The sequence below is a fragment of the Tiliqua scincoides genome, chromosome 13 (assembly GCF_035046505.1).
Source record: "Tiliqua scincoides isolate rTilSci1 chromosome 13, rTilSci1.hap2, whole genome shotgun sequence".
NCBI classification, from domain to species: domain Eukaryota; kingdom Metazoa; phylum Chordata; class Lepidosauria; order Squamata; family Scincidae; genus Tiliqua; species Tiliqua scincoides.
The window spans coordinates 8377634-8396389 of NC_089833.1; the positions used below are offsets into that span (position 1 = coordinate 8377634).

Here is an 18756-nt window from a genome sequence, read left to right on the forward strand (position 1 = left end):
ATAACTTGGTCAAGTTAAGGCGATTGTCTTGACCGGCCTTGCACAGGGATTTGGCGAGCTGCAAGGCAGCCAATGCTGCAGGACCTCGGAGAGCACCGGAGGAGCAAGTTAGTTGGTTTTGAGTCCCAGCTCCAAATGAGCCTTGTATGCCTCCTGGTCCTGACTGCACCTCCCAGGCTCCACCCCTCTGTGTTAAAGTGAGTATTCTTAAAGGGATGGTCTCCAAACTTGGAGCTGAAGGCTTTGATGCCTCTCAAGCACCTCTTGCCTGAAGAGTTCCCTGTGTAGGCAGGGGAGAGTGAGAAGTTCCCAGCAAGTATTTTATTGTGTTTTATTATATGGTTTGGGAGCCATCTTGGACATCTCAGTTTTATAAGGAAAGATAGCATATAAAGAGCTGCTCAGTGGGCAGAGCTCCAAAACATGCTTTTCCATACTCAAAAAAGCCTTCCTGTCCACCCTGAGCCTCTTACTGGTATTTGTCACATCACATCTGACCTTCCAACTGTAGTGGAATAGCGGAAGATCTGGTGAGGAGGTACAATGTGGTGTCTGCAGTGGTCCCTTTAAGAGTTAAGGCCTGGGCTTTCAGCAAAGGCTGTGCTGCACAGCTGCAGCCAGTGAAGGCAATAAGGCTCTCAGGCATAAAAGCACCTGCTGAAGGGAGAGTTTGGTGTGGGCAGCAGAAAGAGGGAAGCTTGAGGAATGGGAGACTGGATTAATAGACTGAGGAATTGATGGGTGAATTGATTTTGGAGACTGCTGGAACAGACTGCTGGAGACCCTGGAGTTTGGTGTGTGGCTGCTGTGACCAAGACCTGCTGAGGACCAAGGGGCTGCTGTAGTGGTGGGAGGTTGCTGGCAGGAAGGAGGACTTCTGTAGGTTAAACAGGCGAGCTACCCTGGTGGTGGGGTCCAGCAGTACTGCAGGGCAGAACCAGGGTCATTCTTGGGTTAAAAAAGGGGTGCTAATTAGCTAAATGTGGGCATAATTCTCCAGGCAGAGCTTGGATTGGGATTTGGCAGAACACCAACCTGATGATAACACCTGATGATGTCATTGCCAGTTACTTCTGGTGGTACTTTGAATAGGTGGACCATGTGAAGAGGTACAGTGGAGGGCAAATGTTGAGAAACACTGGACTGGATGGAGCATTGGGGTGATGATATTGCGGCCATATGCTGTTTTTAGGCTTCCCAGATGCATCAGGGTGACCATATGAAAGCGCGATGCGGATTTGTAGATGCACCGATCTAGCCAGCTGCTCTTTGGTTCTTATCACTTCTGTAGGGCAGTAGAGACCACCGAAGGTGCAGTGAGAGAGGCTGTTCTCACCCACCGTAATACCATGCTTGGTACGCGTCATTTCTGTGAGCAAACTGCAACTCTTAGAAGACAGAGCAGTCTTTTAGACTGAAGAGCGCTTCCATTAAGGTTTAGCATCCTTCAGCTGCATATGGAAAAGGCATCTTGTGGGATGAACGCGGGTCCAGTCATCTCAGTAACAAGCCTGCCGGTCAAGGTGAGCATGAAGTGCGCTCGGTGTCTCTGAGTCAGTGCAAGCTAATTACAGATATAGCCTCTCTGGGTCTGTTTCCTCCCGAGTGTCTGAGTAACCTGGTACAAAGAATTAATAATCGTGCACAGAAGTTAGCTTCATCTCACCCACCCAGCAGCACAGTGACTCACTGTTGCTACTGACTGTGTAATGAATTCATTATCCCACCACCGACCCCAGAATGATTGTGCAGAGTCTTATCTCGTAACCGAGACCAGGCGGGAAATGACCACCATGAATAGATAGAGAGGGAGGTGGACTGAATCTCGGACCTGGCTGGACAGTGAGATATGACAACTCCAAGATTGAGTTATGGGAATGTGTTCATTCTTCCCCCCCCCCCGCCCACTTCATGGACCCTGTTAAATATGACAGTGAAAAATGCCTAAATTAATTCTGACCCTGGTGCATAGGCTGTGGGCGAGAGAGGAAAAATGCAATTGGGAATCATTATTTTGGTTAGAGTGATTGGTGCCCTCTTTGTTTAGCTTCTGAGATCATGTAACGTCCCCCAGGCATTTCTGCCCAACATATGAACAATAGGGACCCAATGTGTCCACCTATGGGCTGGGCAAAAATGGGTTAATTCCTGCTTTTCAGCCAGTTGGGTTACTTCCATTAAGTAGTGGTGCTTCACAGGGTGGCAGGTGTTACTTGATTCCGTTACCCAGGTCACCACCTGACTCTGCCCTGCTTGGACTGGCAGTACCTGGCACTTCCAAAGAGGCATGGTTTGGTGCAGAATAAGCCCCAAATGTGGGGAAAGCTGCCCGCTCTTGGCAACAGCCACTCTCTCCACTGGTGGGACCCACTAAATATGGTACTTGGAAAAGCGGTACTTGCAAAATAAAGTTTGAAAAGCGGTACCCAAAGTAGTAGCAGTACTGCTGACATTTTAAGACATAGAAAGAGGCATAAGAACACAAGAAGAGCCCGGCTGGATCAGGCCAAAAGCCTATCTAGTACAGCTTCCTCTATCTCATAGTGGCCCATCAGATGCCTCAGGGAACACACAAGACAACAAGAGACCTGCATCCTGGTGCCCTCCCTCACATCTGGCATTCTGAGGTAGCGTGCTTCTAAAACCAGGAGGTTGCACATACCCATCAGAGCTTGTAAACTCCATCAATCAATGGTTTTTCCTCCATCCAATTACCATTTAAAGGCATCTAGGCCAGATGCCATCACCGCATCCTGTTGGCAAGGAGTTCCACAGACCTAACTACTTGCTGGGTAAAGAAATATTTTCTTTTGTCTTTCCTAACTCAATAGGCATGGCCCCTATTGAGACCACCTCCCTGGGTATCCCATCAGGGCTATTTAAACTGACCTTATTAGGAAATGTACCCAGAACTGGGCAGTTGAAATGGAAGAATGTAAACGAATGCTGGTTGGATGATCTTTGCCTGCAGTCTGAGGGGTTCATCCCATGAGCCCCAATGCTAGGCTATCATTGTAAGGCGGTTATGGACATGTTTGATCCAGGCCAGAAGCAAATGTGCTTCTAACTTCTCCCTCAGGGGCTCAGCACAGATATTTGATCAGTTGACAACATAGTGCAATGAAAAATCACTTCCTGGACTGTTTTGGTTGGCAACCTTCAGTCTCGAAAGACTATGGTATAAGCCTACAGCACCTGGTATTCCCAAGCGGTCTCCCATCCAAGTACTAACCAGGCCTGACCCTGCTTAGCTTCCGAGATCAGACGAGATCAGGCATGGAAAGACTATGGTATAAGCCTACAGCACCTGGTATTCCCAGACGGTCTCCCATCCAAGTACTAACCAGGCCTGATCCTGCTTAGCTTCCGAGATCAGACGAGATCGGGCATGGAAAGACTATGGTATAAGCCTACAGCACCCGGTATTCCCGGGCGGTCTCCCATCCAAGTACTAACCAGGCCTGACCCTGCTTAGCTTCTGAGATCAGACAAGATCAGGCATGTGCAGGGTACGTTTTGTGTGTGTGCAAAGAACTAAATGTCTGTGGCACTGCGACCTCACAAGGTCCGAAAACTGCTGATCTGTCCTGGCTTGTCAACCTGCATGTTTAAAAAGCCCATTTTTGGGGGAGGAGCTCACCTCATTCCCGTGTAGGCAGTTAACAGGAAGAAGGTGCCAAGTAGACATCCATTCTGGGGAGAATACAGGAATAGGGCACGTAGGTAAACCACAAACATCCATGATTTTCATTTTCAGGAGACAAACCTTGCAGGTTGGTAGCCTAGATATAGCAATGACAGGCAAAATTTGGAGCAGCTGAACCTGTTTCATAGAATGGGAGAAGATACCCCAGCCTTTGCAAGAGCAAGCTGTTCCCTGCTCTGCACGGGGAAATGGGCACTCAGTAGCAGGCTGGTTAGAACTCTGAACGGGGAATAAGATGAGAGATGGCGGACTAGTCAGCATTTCAGGAGGGGAGTAGATGAGCAGTAGCCTAGCGCCCTGTGCCCTAGCAAGCTAGAGAAAATTGAAGTACCGAAACCAGGACCTGCCCACCCAGGAGACCAAGTGAGATTATGGGCGAGGGGCACCCACCTCTGTCTACCCACTTGCCTCCACTCCTCTCTGCCTTCTTGTCACAACACAGTCCTGGAACAACACAGTCCTGGAACGTGCTGGAATCCCTAGCAAGTATGCACTGCTGAAACAAAGGCGCCTGCGTTGGCTAGGTCATGTCGTGAGAATGGATGGATGATGGGCGGATCCCAAAAGATCTCCTCTATGGAGAACTCGTGCAAGGAAAGCGCCCTACAGGTAGACCACAGCTGCGATACAAGGACATCTGCAAGAAGGATCTGAAGGCCTTAGGAGTGGACCTCAACAAGTGGGAAACCCTGGCCTCTGAGTGGCCTGCTTGGAGGCAGGCTGTGCAGCATGGCCTTTCCCAGTTTGAAGAGACACTTGGCCAACAGTCTGAGGCTAAGAGGCAAAGAAGGAAGGCCCTTAGCCAGGGAAACAGACCAGGGCCAGACTGCACTTGCTTCCGGTGTGGAAGGGATTGTCACTCCCGAATTGGCCTTTTCAGCCACACTAGACGCTGTTCCAGAACCACCTTTCAGAGCGCGATACCATAGTCTTCCGAGACTGAAGGTTGCCAACATACATCTCTGCCTTCTGGATTGGAAAAGGAAGAGGGGAATGGAGTGGAAGCGGAAGCCTGAACGAGAGGAGAGAGGCTCTAGGCCGCTACTCTACACTTCCCCTTCCATTTTGTCCTCTCCAATCCAGGGAGTGACAGAAGCAGAGGTTGGCACATCACCAGGTGCGGGTGGAGGGTGTACTAGGCCACTGCTGCAGATCCTGGGGAGCCCTGGCTAAACCACACTCTCTGTTATGGAAGAGAAGCAATGCACGCTCAATTTGGGCCTCTCTGTACCTTTCAGGAAGGGAGGCATAAACAGATCTCGGTGCCTTAAAAGTGTGGAATCTCCAGGAAAGTGTCACCCGTAGAGCTTGTGCAAGAGGCATTTTGTGCATGCCTTCTTCTGCGCCGGTAATGGCTGTTGGACACCAACGCGAGCAGCCCCTAGTGCGATAATTGCCATTTACTTCTGGCCAGGAGTGGAGCCATAGTTAAAAGACTGGGGAGCAGCTTGCCGGTGCGGACCCTGCGGGGTTCATGCATCCTTTCATTGTAAGTGCTACGCAAAGGAACATGAATGCTGTAAGTAATGGATTCTTGCACCTGCAGATTTCTGGAAAAGGTGAGAGCACTTTAGGCTCTGCTGGCCTTAGGGCCGTTGCTCCGCCCTCCTCTTTATAGTGATTTCCCCCCCCCCCATACTGCCTTTGTTTCTCCCAGTTCTCCCCATGCTGGATCCCTTCACTCTCTTTCAGAGGGTAAACTTGCTAATGGGAACAGCCTGAGAGCAGGAACAAACCTCTGAACAATTCAGCCTGTATGGTTTCTATCTATTTTTTTTTTATTTGCTTCCCCTGTTTGCTCTCAGGTTTCATTTGTGCTTTTAGATGGGGCTGCATTGGGTGATTGGGTGAGGGAGATTGGAGGGGGGGTCCATTCTAGACGTACGTGAGGGGCAGCTGCGATTCCCCCGTTGCACGTTGAATCCGAAAACAGCTTTAAAAATCTATCCCTTCCTAATGTTGCCTTATATATATATATATTTCGCCACCCTTTTCATTACCATCTTCTGACTTCCCGGAGCGCATTCTGCCAATTAAAACCAAGCAGAAGGGGAAAAAACTGGAGCAGGGTTTGTCAGCTCTTCAAATCTGACAGGCTCTAGTTCCAAGAATGAAGATTTGTCTCATTATTATTTCTCAAGTCTCCCCCCTCCCCCCGCGCGCCATCTCCCACAGTTTGGAACTGTTTTGGAAGCTGTTCTAAGTCCAGCATGACGTCACCGTGATTTTGTAGTATCTCTGTCTCCACTCTCGTTAGGTTCTTCCTGTCTTCTGTCTCTCTGCCTCTTGACACCCTTGTCTGGGCTCTCCGCAACTCCTGTGGGGTTTCTTTTCAACTGCTCTGGGTCCCCCTGCCCCACTCATCTCATTTTTCCTGTTATTTTTTTTTCCCCCCTCCTCCCCAGTCTGTTTTCATTCTCGAGTCCCACCTCTTCCTCGGCATCAAAAAAGCAAGGATGGGCGTGAATAAGAGTCTGTAATTCAGATATGCTTGGAGCATCTGGGCCTAATTTTCATCTAGGGCTGTTAGGAAGATTAGCAAGCATCCAGTTATAATTTTTCAAGCTGCATGCAAATTTTTCAAACAAAATGTTATTCTTGGAAGAAAATAGGTCAGAAGGAAAAGGCCGAGAAGCAGGGGAGAGACTAATGTGTGATGAATAATGCTACTTATTTGGACAGCATATTCACGGTGTCACTTATAGATCCTGTTTAGCATACCCTCAACCTTTATTTTCCAGGAATTGCTTGTGCAAATACTGCTGCTACCATCAGTGAAGATAGCCTTGCATAGGAACCAGCAGCTTGCCCCATGTTTGGGGATCCATTTGGAACCTTCCTTCCCCAACTGGGTTCTGCCAAATCCCAATCCACTGGGCCTCGTGCCCACTTAAGCCTGATTAGTTTCCCTGGTGAAACTCACCAGTGCAGCAAGCAAAAGTCAGAGTCCAGTTCCAGTCCACAGATTCCAAGTAAACCAGTCCAATCAGGGAGAGTTGCCAAATCAGAGTCCAGAGCCAATAAGCCAAGTCACAGTCCGAGGTCAGGTTCCAGGTAAGTCAGTCAAATCAGTCAGGGTATCCAAGTCAAAGTCCAAAGTCAATATGCCAAGTCCCAGTCCAAGGTCAGATTCCAAAGTCCATAAGCCAAGTCAGTCGGTCAGTCTCCTCTCCTACCTCCAACCTGCACTCTTCCTACAACCCACCCCCACTAGTTCCTCCAGGTGCTGTTTATATGCTCCCAGGTTCACTTTAGCCTCTAGTGGCTGCAGCTGTGCAGCACACCTCCACTGTGCACTGTGGATACCACACTCTACCTCCTCGCCAGATCTTCCGCTATTCCACTACAAACTGTGCCTCCTTTGAAGGGCGGGCAGCCATGTCTTCCCCCTGATGCACCCCTTGCCAGCCTTCTCCTTTTTGAGTGGGGACTGGCATGTCAGGATAGTACTCTTTACTGTTACCCTGCACATGCCCAATCTCATCTGATCTCGGAAGCTAAGCAGGGTCAGGCCTGGTTAGTACTTGGATGGGAGACCTCCTGGGAATACCAGGTGCTGTAGGCTTATACCATAGTCTTTCCAGACTGAAGGTTGCCAGCCAACCACGTGGTCCCTATGACAGTGGAACCAAGTGCTACCTGCCACACCCTGTACGCACAGGTGAAGTTGTACATCCTCTTAGGAGCCCACCGAGAAACACATTTGGATAAGTTGGAGATTTTGGAAATTTGCTTTGCCCTCAGCTGTAGACTCTTCAAGGACAAGTCTGGGCCTCAATTACCGACCTGCATAACGGAGATAAGATATCCCATTCCCTGTCTGTGTATATTTAGTTGGAACCATTGCGTTCATGCTAGGTGCCTACAGAACCCGTTTTTACCTGATCTTTGTCATGCACTGTTAGCTTCAGTGTATGTCTGGCAAGCCATAGATTGCTTGCTTAACTCTGACATGGTGGGAAAGATATAATGATACCCTTGGGGGGAAAAAAGAAAGAAATAGGGGCCTAGAAAGCTAAATGGAACGTATTTCAACTCTTTTTATCAGGTCCTTTTTCTGCTTTCCTCATCTGTTATGATGAAGATTGCAAATATTTATATACTACTTTTCAAACAACATTTTTAAAAGGGGTTTGCATAATGGAGGAAGTTTTTAAAAAAATTATCTTGACTCAGAGGGGCTGATGGAATCATAGAGTTGGAAGATGCGTTCAGGGGCATCTAGTCCAACCCCCTGCTTGAAGCAGAAAAATCCTCCCTAGAGCTTTTCCAAAAGATTCCTATTCAACCTCTTCTTTAAGACCTCCAGTGAGGAAGAGTCCACCACATCCCTTGGGAGTTGGTTCTATTGCTGAACCACTCTTCCCGTTATGAAATTTCTCCCTATATTCACCAGAATTGTCCCTCCTCCAGCTTCCCATTAGATCTAGTTTGAATCTCTGGGATAGTAAAGAACAAATCCTTGCCCTCTTCCATGTGGAAGCCCTTCAGGTATTTGAAGAGTGCCCCTGTCCTCCCCTCTAGTTGTGTAGCATGGTATGGTATGCTGTGGTCCCAGACAGCATGATTTGCGGTGATCAGCCATGATGCACCAGTGGCGTCACTAGGATTCACGTCACCTGGTGCGGGAGCCCTGCGCGCCACCCTATTCAGTGGGCGGGGCAACACCCCAGGTGGTGGGCATGGTGATGTACCATCGCCCCGCCCCCACTGGTTTTTTGGCTGTACCTTTTGTTAGAACACAGATATTTCAATGTGGTTTGTTGCATTGCATTCTGCATGAAATTTTGCATTGATTGATATATAACATGATGGTCTTATTCCTCCAAATTCTGATTTTAGTGATTTTGAAAACTTGTAGAGTCTCTCTCTCGCACGCACACGCACACGCACACACACACACACACCGTCAACTGACTAACAACTTATTGCAACAGTTCTCAAACTTTTAGCACTGGGACACACTTTTTAGAGTGACAATCTGTCCAGGACCCATTGGAAGTGATGTCATGGCCAGAAGTGACATCATCAAGCAAATTAAAATAATTAAATTAAAATAAAAGAAATTATTAAATAAGGGGGAACCAGTCCTGTTCCACCAAGTGAATCTACTCTGAAGTAAGTCCTATTGTGGTCAATGGGGCTTACTTTCAGGAAAGTGTGGGTAGGATTGCAGCCTGTGAGCCCACTTCTATGCATGTCTACTCTGAAGTAAGTCCCATAGTGGTCAATGGGGCTTACTCTGTAGTCTGCCTGTAATAACCCCCCCCCCCCCCAAAAAAAAGAATCAGTGAGATTTCCAGCCCTCCCCAGTGCCCAGTTTAAATTTCTTCTATTTCAGGTGTATCAATACAAAGACCCACCTGGCTTTTCAAGTGCAAAATAGAAAACTTCCCCTTACCAGTTGAAGCCCCTTTTTGGTTCTTTTTAGTGGGGGGGCTGCCTTCTGGAGCAGCTCCATCGGATCAGGACCGTTCTGGTGTCCTCATGTGCCATAAAGCCGATTGCAACAGGGAGTTAGCTGCACTGGTGGGAAGGCCTGCACTGTCCCTCCAGCACCAATGCAGGGCCCAGCTTTCCCTGGGGCAAAGGGACAAATGTCTCCTCCTTACCTTGAGGAGACCTTCAGACTGCAAAATCCCCCCTTGGGATACAGCACGAACGCTGCATCGATGTGGGGGAATTTCAGAAGGATTGAGTTGGAAAGTCTGTGTGCACCTAGCTGATTCCTATGAGGATCAGCTGCTCCTTGGGGCATTTGGTGGGCCGCTGTGAGATACAGGAAGCTGGACTAGATGGGCCTATGGCCTGATCCAGTGGGGCTGTTCTTATGTTCTTAACTACAATTCCCAGGAGGCCTTGCAGGTCTCTAGTTATCAGGTGTGCTCCCTGGGGCATTTGGTGGGCCGCTGTGAGATACAGGAAGCTGGACTAGATGGGCCTATGGCCTGATCCAGTGGGGCTGTTCTTATGTAGGATAGCCTTCTTTGGAGCCAAGCTGCTGTGTATCCCTTGAGTTGCCATCCCATGTGTGTGTATGCAGTCTATCACATCACGATAACATAATGAGATGCAAGTCACTCCAAAAGGTAATTTACAAACAGGTTACAACCAGAAGGTCCCTGAGCAATGGCTGCCAGCGAGTAAAGTTCTTTCAACTTGGTCCGCAAGCCAGAAACCAGTTGAGACCTGAGAAAGCTCGGATGGCACGAGATGCCACATTAGTAGCTGGAAGGTTGTTTATTTTGGTGACCTAACTGTAGCATGATGTAATGAGGGAAAGTCCTGGAAGCCCTGTTAGAAACTCCAGGATTGCTTTTGGTAGTCGCTTGGAGGCTGATCCTGATTCTTGGAGACTCCAGGTCCATCTTGGAGGGATTTCAGCCCAAGACTCACTGTTGCTCATTCACTTCTATCTAAAGCCTGGTTTAGATGGTCATCTGGTCCGGAATTGGGCTTTTCGCTGTGTTAATTAACATAAATAGCTGTACAATATACTGAATTACCATTTGAATGTGGTGAGATTTTATGGAAAACTGAACAGCAAAGGTTGTTGGCATCCTTCAGTCTCGGAAGACTATGGTATCGCGCTCTGAATGGTGGTTCTGGAACAGAGTGTCCTCTCCAGTGTGCAAAGCCTGGGTAAAGTAGGTATGGAGGATAGGGTGTTTCCCATGCAGCAAATCCCCCCTTTCCACGTCGCTGAAATGGTCCAATGGAAAGGCAGAGGCCAATATGGTTGGTTCCAGCGGCGTCACAGGAGTTACCAGAACGTGACTGCGTTCAGCCATGAACTGCTTCAGGGACTCCGGCTCTGGATTTTGCCTCGAGGTTGACTCCTGAAGCCTCTTCCATAACTGGATGTAGCCACAAGGCAGTGGAGGTTTGGGATCAGAGTTTTCCTTCTCTCAGATGAGCTGCCTTCCCAAGCTGACGAGCCCCATCTACCCAGTGGCTGTTTAGTCGCCTCTTACGACAAGTACAGCCAAAGTGAGGGCCTATTCTTATCCCCAGCCCCCAGGGGAAAGGTAAAGGTACCTTTTTAAAAAAGAGAATAACACCTTAATTTAGAGATAAAACATTACGTATAAAATATTAAAGTCACGTGTTTGTTGCATTCTTTGAAACCCACTGTTGGATTGTGGAATATGCTGGATCCAAGACAGGGTACATAGAAAAGGTGAACAAAACCAGTTACATCCCACACTTCTATCTATACTCGGATCAATCAAAAGATTTATGGTATATCTTGGAGTAAACGTTATCGTTTTAATTAAAACCAGCCATGCTTTCCTCCATAGGGTATAATTTTTTTTTTAAATCTGTAGATATTGAGGATATGAATTGTATCATAGGAAAACTTGAAAATGTGATTGAGAAGAACATATTAACTGCTTTAATTTCCGCAGCATGAGACAAATGTAATTTGTTACAACGAGATTAAATGCATAAAACCTTTAGCAAAGCCTCTATATGTAAAAGTGAGGTTGAAAAGGTACTGAAGCTGCATCCTTTCTTAATAAAAATATAAAAAAGCTCTTTCTAGAGAAACTTAATTTGAAGATATAAATATCTTGGTCTTATGAGCTCTGTACCTGTTCAAGATTTTAAAACTTTCAGTTAGAGATGTATGAAACCTTCTCCCAATAGAAGATCTATGTACAAATATAGAACACATCCTAACTTCATATATCCCAAAGAGGCAGATAGCTATTGATGATTTCTTCAATGGCATTTTGATAAATTTAAGCAAGTGTTCCCAGTCATGTTACAATTACATAATTATAGTATTCAAAATTAGGCTTAATGCAAAAGAGCCCAACCTTAATGCAATTCTCCCTTCATCCACTGAGAGATCCAGGATGCAGAGATGTTAAGAAACTGCCTGGCAAATATCCCACAATTAATGGATGATGCTTATATCTTCATACCAACAGCATGACTGTTAAAAGGAGAGCTTTGTATTGAAGTGGTGGATGGGAGCTATGCGTCTCCCAAACATCAGATATGAGTCATGCAGCATCACACACACCAAGCAGTCTTCAGTCTGCACAGGCAATCTGTCCTTGAGCCAGATGAATCTGGCCCAGAGCCCGCTGGCTACGATGTAAAACTCCTGAACTACGACAAATGAATCACTTAAAGATAGTAGAGCATTCTAAGGCCATGGATCAGTCAGGTCCCAATCCTATCCAACTTTCCAGCATCCCCAGTGATTTTCAGTCTTTTTTGTCTTGTGGCATACTGACAAGGTACTAAAATTATCAAGGCACACCATCAGTTTTTGGACAATTGACAAGGCACACCATGCTAGCAGTGGGGAGCTCACATCCCCCCAATGGCCTACTAATAAATGACCCTCCCCAAAAATCCCAAGGCACACCTGCAGACCATTCGCAGGCCACCAGTGTGCCACGGCACAGTGGTTGAAAATGGCTGATCCATGCAGCCTCATTGCAGCCCCAAAGGAAGAGAACAAACATCCCTTGACCTTGAGGAGGCCTCGCTGTGCTCCCCTACAGCAGTGTTCCTCAAACTGTGGGTCGGGACCCATTAGGTGGGTCGCGAGCCAATTCCAGGTGGGTCCCCATTCATTTCAATATTTTATTTTTAATATATTAGACTTGATGCTATCATGGTATGTGACTGTATTTGGGCTTTACTTTGAACAGGCTACTGTGTATATGCTTTTAACAATGATAGTAAATGGGGCTTACTCCCATTTAGGGTAAGTGTGGGTAGGGCTGCAGCCTAGGCAGGTAGTCACAAGGCAGGTTCAGTCATGACGTCACTTCCGGTGGGTCTTGAAAGATTCTCATTCTAAAGAGTGGGTCCTGGTGCTAAATGCATGAGAACCACTGCCCTATAGCATGAACCCTGTTGGCATGACTGCACCAGTGCCGGATAATTGGATAGGATTGGGCTGTCACTTATTTAGCAGGTGGTCAGGTATTTGAAATGTCAGTACATTCAAGGGAGCCATCCTTGCAACAATTTCGTTAGAGAGCGAGTGACCGTTGTTGGCATCCTTCAGTCTCGGAAGACTATGGCGTCACACTCTGAATGGTGGTTCTGGAACAGAGTGTCCTCTCCAGTGCGCAGAGCCTGGGTAAAGTAGGTATGGAGGATAGGCTGTTACCCATGCAGCAAATCCCCCCTCTCCACGTCGCTGAAATGGTCCAATGGAATGGCAGAGGCCAATACGGTTGGTTCCAGCGGCGTCGCAGGAGTTGCCAGAACGTGACTGTGTTCAGCCATGAACTGCCTCAGGGACTCCAGCTCTGGATTTTGCCTCAAGGTTGACTCCTGAAGCCTTTTCCATAACTGGATGTAGCCACAAGGCAGCGGAGGTTTGGGATCAGAGTTTTCCTCCTCTCAGATGAGCTGCCTTCTCAGGCTGACGAGTCCCATCTACCCGGTGGCTGTTTAGTTGCCTCTTACGACAAGTACAGCTAAACTGAGGGCCTATTCTTATCCCCAGCCCCCAGGGGAAAGAGAGCGAGTGACCCAAGAAGAGCAAAAACCACACAGTGCCCCTGTGTGTCACCAAACTGGACCAGGGGCCAGTCAGACCAGGGGCCCTGACCAGGGGCCACCAGTGGACCAGGGGCCAGTCAGATCCCTCATTGGTCTCTGTATGGCTGGACTAAACTAGAAACATATTGGTGGTAATGGGCAAGAAGCCCAACTGGCTCTAAGTATGACCTGTAATGTGAGTGTGGCCTGGGTGGATGTGATGGAGCTTAGCACAATCATCTGTGGATTTAGGAGATTATACAGCATCTGTCTGCTGTGCGAGTGAAATCTAGCTGTCTATTCGGAAGGCAGCTTGTATTTTAAAGAGGTGGACCTGAAAGCTATTGGGGACGTAACCTCACCAATAGGTTTTAAACTTGAGAAGGACAATAACCCTTAAAAATCAGTGTGTTTAGTTTAAGCAGGACAGAAAGTGCACCTTCTGCTGGATGAAGCAGTTTCTGGGCTCGGTCCATTGCTGAGAGCCTGTGTGTGTGTGTGTGTGTGTGTGTGTGTGTGTCTGAGAGAGCGAGCGAGAGAGAGAGCAACCCACAGCTACCAACCTATATTTTTTCCTGCTGTGAAAACTTGAAGTTATATGCTATGCAGGAGTCACCCCACCAGTGGCGCAAGTAGGTCATTTGACACCCGAGGCTCATACGTTTTTGTCACCCTCCCCCCGTATGACAAAGTCAATTTGTCAGCAGACAAGGGCGCCTGCCAGGTTGGAGAGCGAAATCAGACGCCAGTCGGAATGGTAGATCTGAGCTCCAAGTCCAGACAGGAGTCCAGGTCTACTTGCCTAGAAGAGGCAGCTCTAGAGTGGCTCCACCTCCTAGCCACGCCACTGCACCCCACCCCATCGTAAGAGATGACTGACAGATGTGGCTCTGCAGCTGAAAGTTTGGGGGCTTGTGTCCCTAGACATTAGCATGTGCCCCTAGGCAAGTTTCTGAGTTTGCCTCGTAGTGAGCCAGAAGATTCTTTTGGTTCTATGACCAGTGGAGGTAGAGGTAGAAGGAAGCAGAAGCAAATATCCATGTTTAGGAGGTCTCCCCCCCCCTCCACACACACACTTTTCTACCCACCAAGCTGGAGAACAAGTTTCCAACAGCTATCTTAGCTGAAGGGACAGGCCGAATGTTTTAGTTAAGAGCAAAGGTTTCTTTTCCTGGTGTTGAAAAAGGCTTGAAATTGAAGCTTCTTGTGGTTAAGAAACAGCAATCGGAGCAACAGGAGAACTGTTCAGGATGCGACAGCTGAAAGCTAAGCAGCCACATATCTCCCTTCCCTCACCACTAGCGCCTTCTTTAACCCCAGCTGGCACCAAAAATTCCCTGGGTTACCACAAGCAAGTGATTTTTTTTCATTTGAACTCGGGTCTGTGCTGAAATTCCAGCCTCCATCCACTGGACCACACCGGCTGCCCCGATTGCTTGTCAGAAGCTGGCATGACAAAGGCCCTCCAAATGGAATACGTAAAACGTAGCGCACTTTGAATGTGCTTCTTAATGGTCGTTCTTCCCACTGTTTGCCCGGTGAGCCCAGAGCGCTCCGGGGCGCGAGTCTCTTCTCGGCTGTGCTGTGGCAAGTGAAACTTGGCCTGTGCTTGCTGTTAAGATCTCAGGTACTTGATCAATGTGTCAAGCTCAGAGGAATCCGGCAGAATGAGCCAAGCCCTCAGGAATGTGTCCGTATTTATTCTTTTCCCTAGACTTGCGATGGTTAAAGCACATGGCATTGTAGTTTCACCCACAGCTCTCTGGGAGGCAGGAACCTCATCATGCTGTCCCTTCTATCTTTCTATTTTGCTAGCAGTCATATGCCAGTAAAATTAGTAAAAAGGGTGTTTTTTTCACACACACCCCCCAAGTTCATATGAGTGGATCGCCGCTCGGATAGCTCACCGTCAGGCTTTCAAAACACAACAACCAAGACCTGCTCTGCTATGCTCGTGTCTGTTGGAAAAACATTGCTGTTGTTTCCTGAATTCAAAAGGGGGTAATGCACTCAAATGCAAAATGCTACGGGGCTGGCCCAAGACCTCCTGGCACCTGAGATGACGAGCCAAGTGCTGCCTGCTCCCCCTTTACCTGCCGCACATCAGCAGCTGTCTCGTTTCCTCCCTCTCCTCCTCCAAAAGAAAGAGAGAAATGGAGTGGAAGAGGAAGTGTGGAGGAATAAGAGAGTGGCGGGCTAGAGTGTCTTCAAAAAGAAGTGAGAGAAGGGTGAGCACCAGCACACAAGGTGCCCCCTGCCAGTCTGCAACCCGAGGAGACTACCTCAGTTGGCCTCACGGATGAGCCGATCCTGCGTGTGTATGTACATGTGGGCAGACCTGGCCAAAACTTAGGAGCTCAAAGCTGCACATCTCTGCCCCATCACTGCCGCAGTTGTCTCTACCCCACACACGTTTTCTTCTTGACAGTACTTCCAAAGCTCTATTGTGAGCCAGCTGCTACCTTCTCTTGCAGGTCTACTGCCATGATTCTAGCCACTCGGGCTGCAGGAGAAGGTACGTTCCCTCTCCCCGCTTCTCACTCGCTCTCCCAAGAAAGAAGTGAAAAGAGAATGGGACAATTACCGGCCAGAGTGGCCAGGCAGTCCTTCCACTAGTCCCTTGCTTGCCCCAGGCAAGAACCTTCAGTCAGCTTCATGTCTGGGCCATCCCTGTATCTCTGTGTGTAGACGCTGTAAGTTTTTCTGTACCTGTTTGTTGAATGAATTGTGATTTGTTTTCATTCAGCTGGTGATTATTGATAGATAACCAGGAAGCTCAGTAGAACAACCAGCCCTTATATATATATCAATTACATCATATATAAGCATCAATTACAATGTCTAGGCGATGACAGTAATAATATCTTGTTAACACGCGACTGGAAATTTGCAAGCTTGTGAAGAATCCCCCCCCCCCCCGATAAGGGACACAGATGTGTAGGTGGTCAGCCACTTTTGGCTTAGTTGTTAGAGAAGGTATACAGAAAACGCAGTTCTGTGTTAAATGAGTATAAAGTGATATATGATGTTGGGGCAAACAAACAAAAAAAATCCCAACTTCACATGTACACTTATGGGTTCTGAGCTTTTTAGTGACAAAGCCGGAAGGTTGTGGTGAATAGCTTAAGGCAGCGAATCTCAAACTTTTTAGCACTGGGACCTACTTTTGATAATCTGTTGGGACCCTCCGGAAGTGATGTCACTAACAATGGAAGTGATGTCATGGCCAGAAGTGATATCATCAAGCAGGAAAATTTTTAACATATGACAAAATCGAATCAATCAATTAAGGGCCCAATCCTATTGAACTTTCCAGCTTTGATACAGCCCCGAGATGGTGGTTGGCAACCTTCAGTCTTGAAAGACTATGGTGTAAGCCTACAGCACCCGGTATTCCCAGGTGGTCTCCCATCCAAGTACTAACCAGGCCTGACCCTGCTTAGCTTCCAAGATCAGACAAGATCAGGCATGTGCAGGGTAACAAATATTCCTTTATTTTGAGGAGGCCTCCATTTCAGACCCCTCTCACCACAGGATGCAGTACACATTCCCTTGCTGGCTGTATCAATGCTGGAAAGTTGGATGGGATTGGACCCTGAGTAAATTAAATTTTACAAAAAGTTTAAAAATTTATTTAAAATAAATTAGAACCCTCCTAACTCTCCCAAGGAGTTGCCGATCTCTGTTTTAAAAATATTCCCAAAAGGCTGCAGTCCTGTCCGCACTTAACCAACAGTAAGCCCTATTGACTATTGTTAAAAGCGTATACATAGTAGCCTGTTAAAAGATCAGATCTGTAACATTTCCCCAAATGCAGTCACATACCAGGGTAGCATCAAGTCTAACACGTCGGAAATAAGATACACGTTGAAATGAATGGGGACCCATCTGAAATTGGCTCGCAACCCACCTAGTGGGTCCCAACCCACAGTTTGAGAAACACCGGCTTAAGAAAAAACATTGGCACTGAATCCAGCAATAGTGAAGAACCAGTTCCGTGCTAGGAGTTGTTAAGAAAGGGATTGAGGGTAGGTCTGCTAACATAACACTCTGTGTGTCTATGGTTTTCTCAGAAGTACATCTTGCTCCTCTACCTTTTTTTGATGCTGGAAGCACTTAGGGGAAGCATTTGACTTATTGATATGTGTATCACTGTGGGAAGAGGTTTCATGGTCACAATACTGGGTCTCCAAACCGTGGTCCTTTACCTGATGGCTGAGCTTGGCCTGCACAGGGGTCGGGGTTTGTGTGAGAGGGTGGGGAGGTTGTGGGAGGGAGGCATTCTGGGACAGGGGGAGGGCAGGTGGCGGGCGTTCCAGGGGGAGGCCGGTTGGCGGGCGTTCCGGGGGAGGCCGGGTGGCGGGCGTTCCGGGGGAGGCCGGGTGGCGGGCGTTCCAGGGGGAGGGCGGGTGGCGGGCGTTCCAGGGGGAGGGCGGGTGGCGGGCGTTCCAGGGGGAGGGTGGGTGGCGGGGAGTGGAAGGTAGGGCCAGGACCTGATGGTTATGCCAGATCCTGACCCCCCCATTCCTGGGCGGCACGGAGCAACCACTGGCTGCTCCATACTGCTCAGATCTGCACCACCTCCTGAGGTGACTCAGATCCAAGGAGACCCATTGGGGCCATTGCAGCGTGACACAGGGTAAGGGGAAATGATTCCCCTTGCCGCAAGCTGTGTTGCTTTTGGCCCCAAACTTGTGCTTTGGGGCCAAAACTAGCCTGCCTGTTCCAGCACAAGTTAGGATTGGACAGTTAAAGTAAAATACATTATTTAACTGTCAGAGTAGAAGACTTGACTTCGTGTGGATAGACACTGCAAGTAGCATAATGAACTGAGGGCCTTTATTACAACCTACTATTGGCATTCAGAGTTCTCCTCGAAGATGAACCAGCTACATTTACTGAATGGCCACTTCCTTGGAACAACTTTGCATTCGTGCGAGCCATTGCTCGAGAATCGCTTTCTGAATGTCCTGAGGTTAATCAGGTGTTAAGAGAGCCTGAAAGTGGAAATTGAGTGGAAAAGTCTGGTGTATAACAGACTAAATGTTGCTCATGGTTTGGGCTGTGGAGATCAAAAGCTATCTATATAAATAAGAAAAAGGTGCGCCAGGATTTTGGAAATCTTTGCCTTTTCATAGAAATCTGTGTGTTGGAAATCTCTCTCTCTCTCTCTCTCTCTCTCTCTCTCTCTCTCTCTCTTTGTGTGTGTGTGTGTGTGTTTACAAGTGTAATTGTATGGCTTTAAATAGAGATTCCATTGGCAATTTCTGTGTTGCTTTTTTGCCATGTATTTAATGAGTTGCTAGAATTCTTCTTGCACTCTTAAGTAATTTACTTGCCCCATACATTAAAGCGTTAGTCTGGGGGATTATTAGTTCTTCCAAAACTGCCTAGGTGGAGTCTTCTGTATAGGGCTCTGTTGGTATGCAGTGAATTTGATTTGGCACTGCAGTAAACTTTTTAAAATTTGGAACAGATAGCTGTCTCCTATCTTTATATGGGAACATCGCAGTTTCTAGTCTTATTCTGGGGTT

General features: G+C 47.7%; 1 protein-coding gene and 2 pseudogenes across 1 annotated transcript in view; 2 read left to right on the forward strand and 1 right to left on the reverse strand.

Moving 5' to 3' along the window:
• Window positions 1-18756, forward strand: part of LOC136663868 (ankyrin repeat and fibronectin type-III domain-containing protein 1-like) — a 473183-nt gene that overhangs the window by 310636 nt on the left and 143791 nt on the right. The window lies entirely within an intron of this gene.
• Window positions 3296-3410, reverse strand: LOC136633948 (5S ribosomal RNA; annotated as a pseudogene).
• Window positions 7158-7271, forward strand: LOC136633820 (5S ribosomal RNA; annotated as a pseudogene).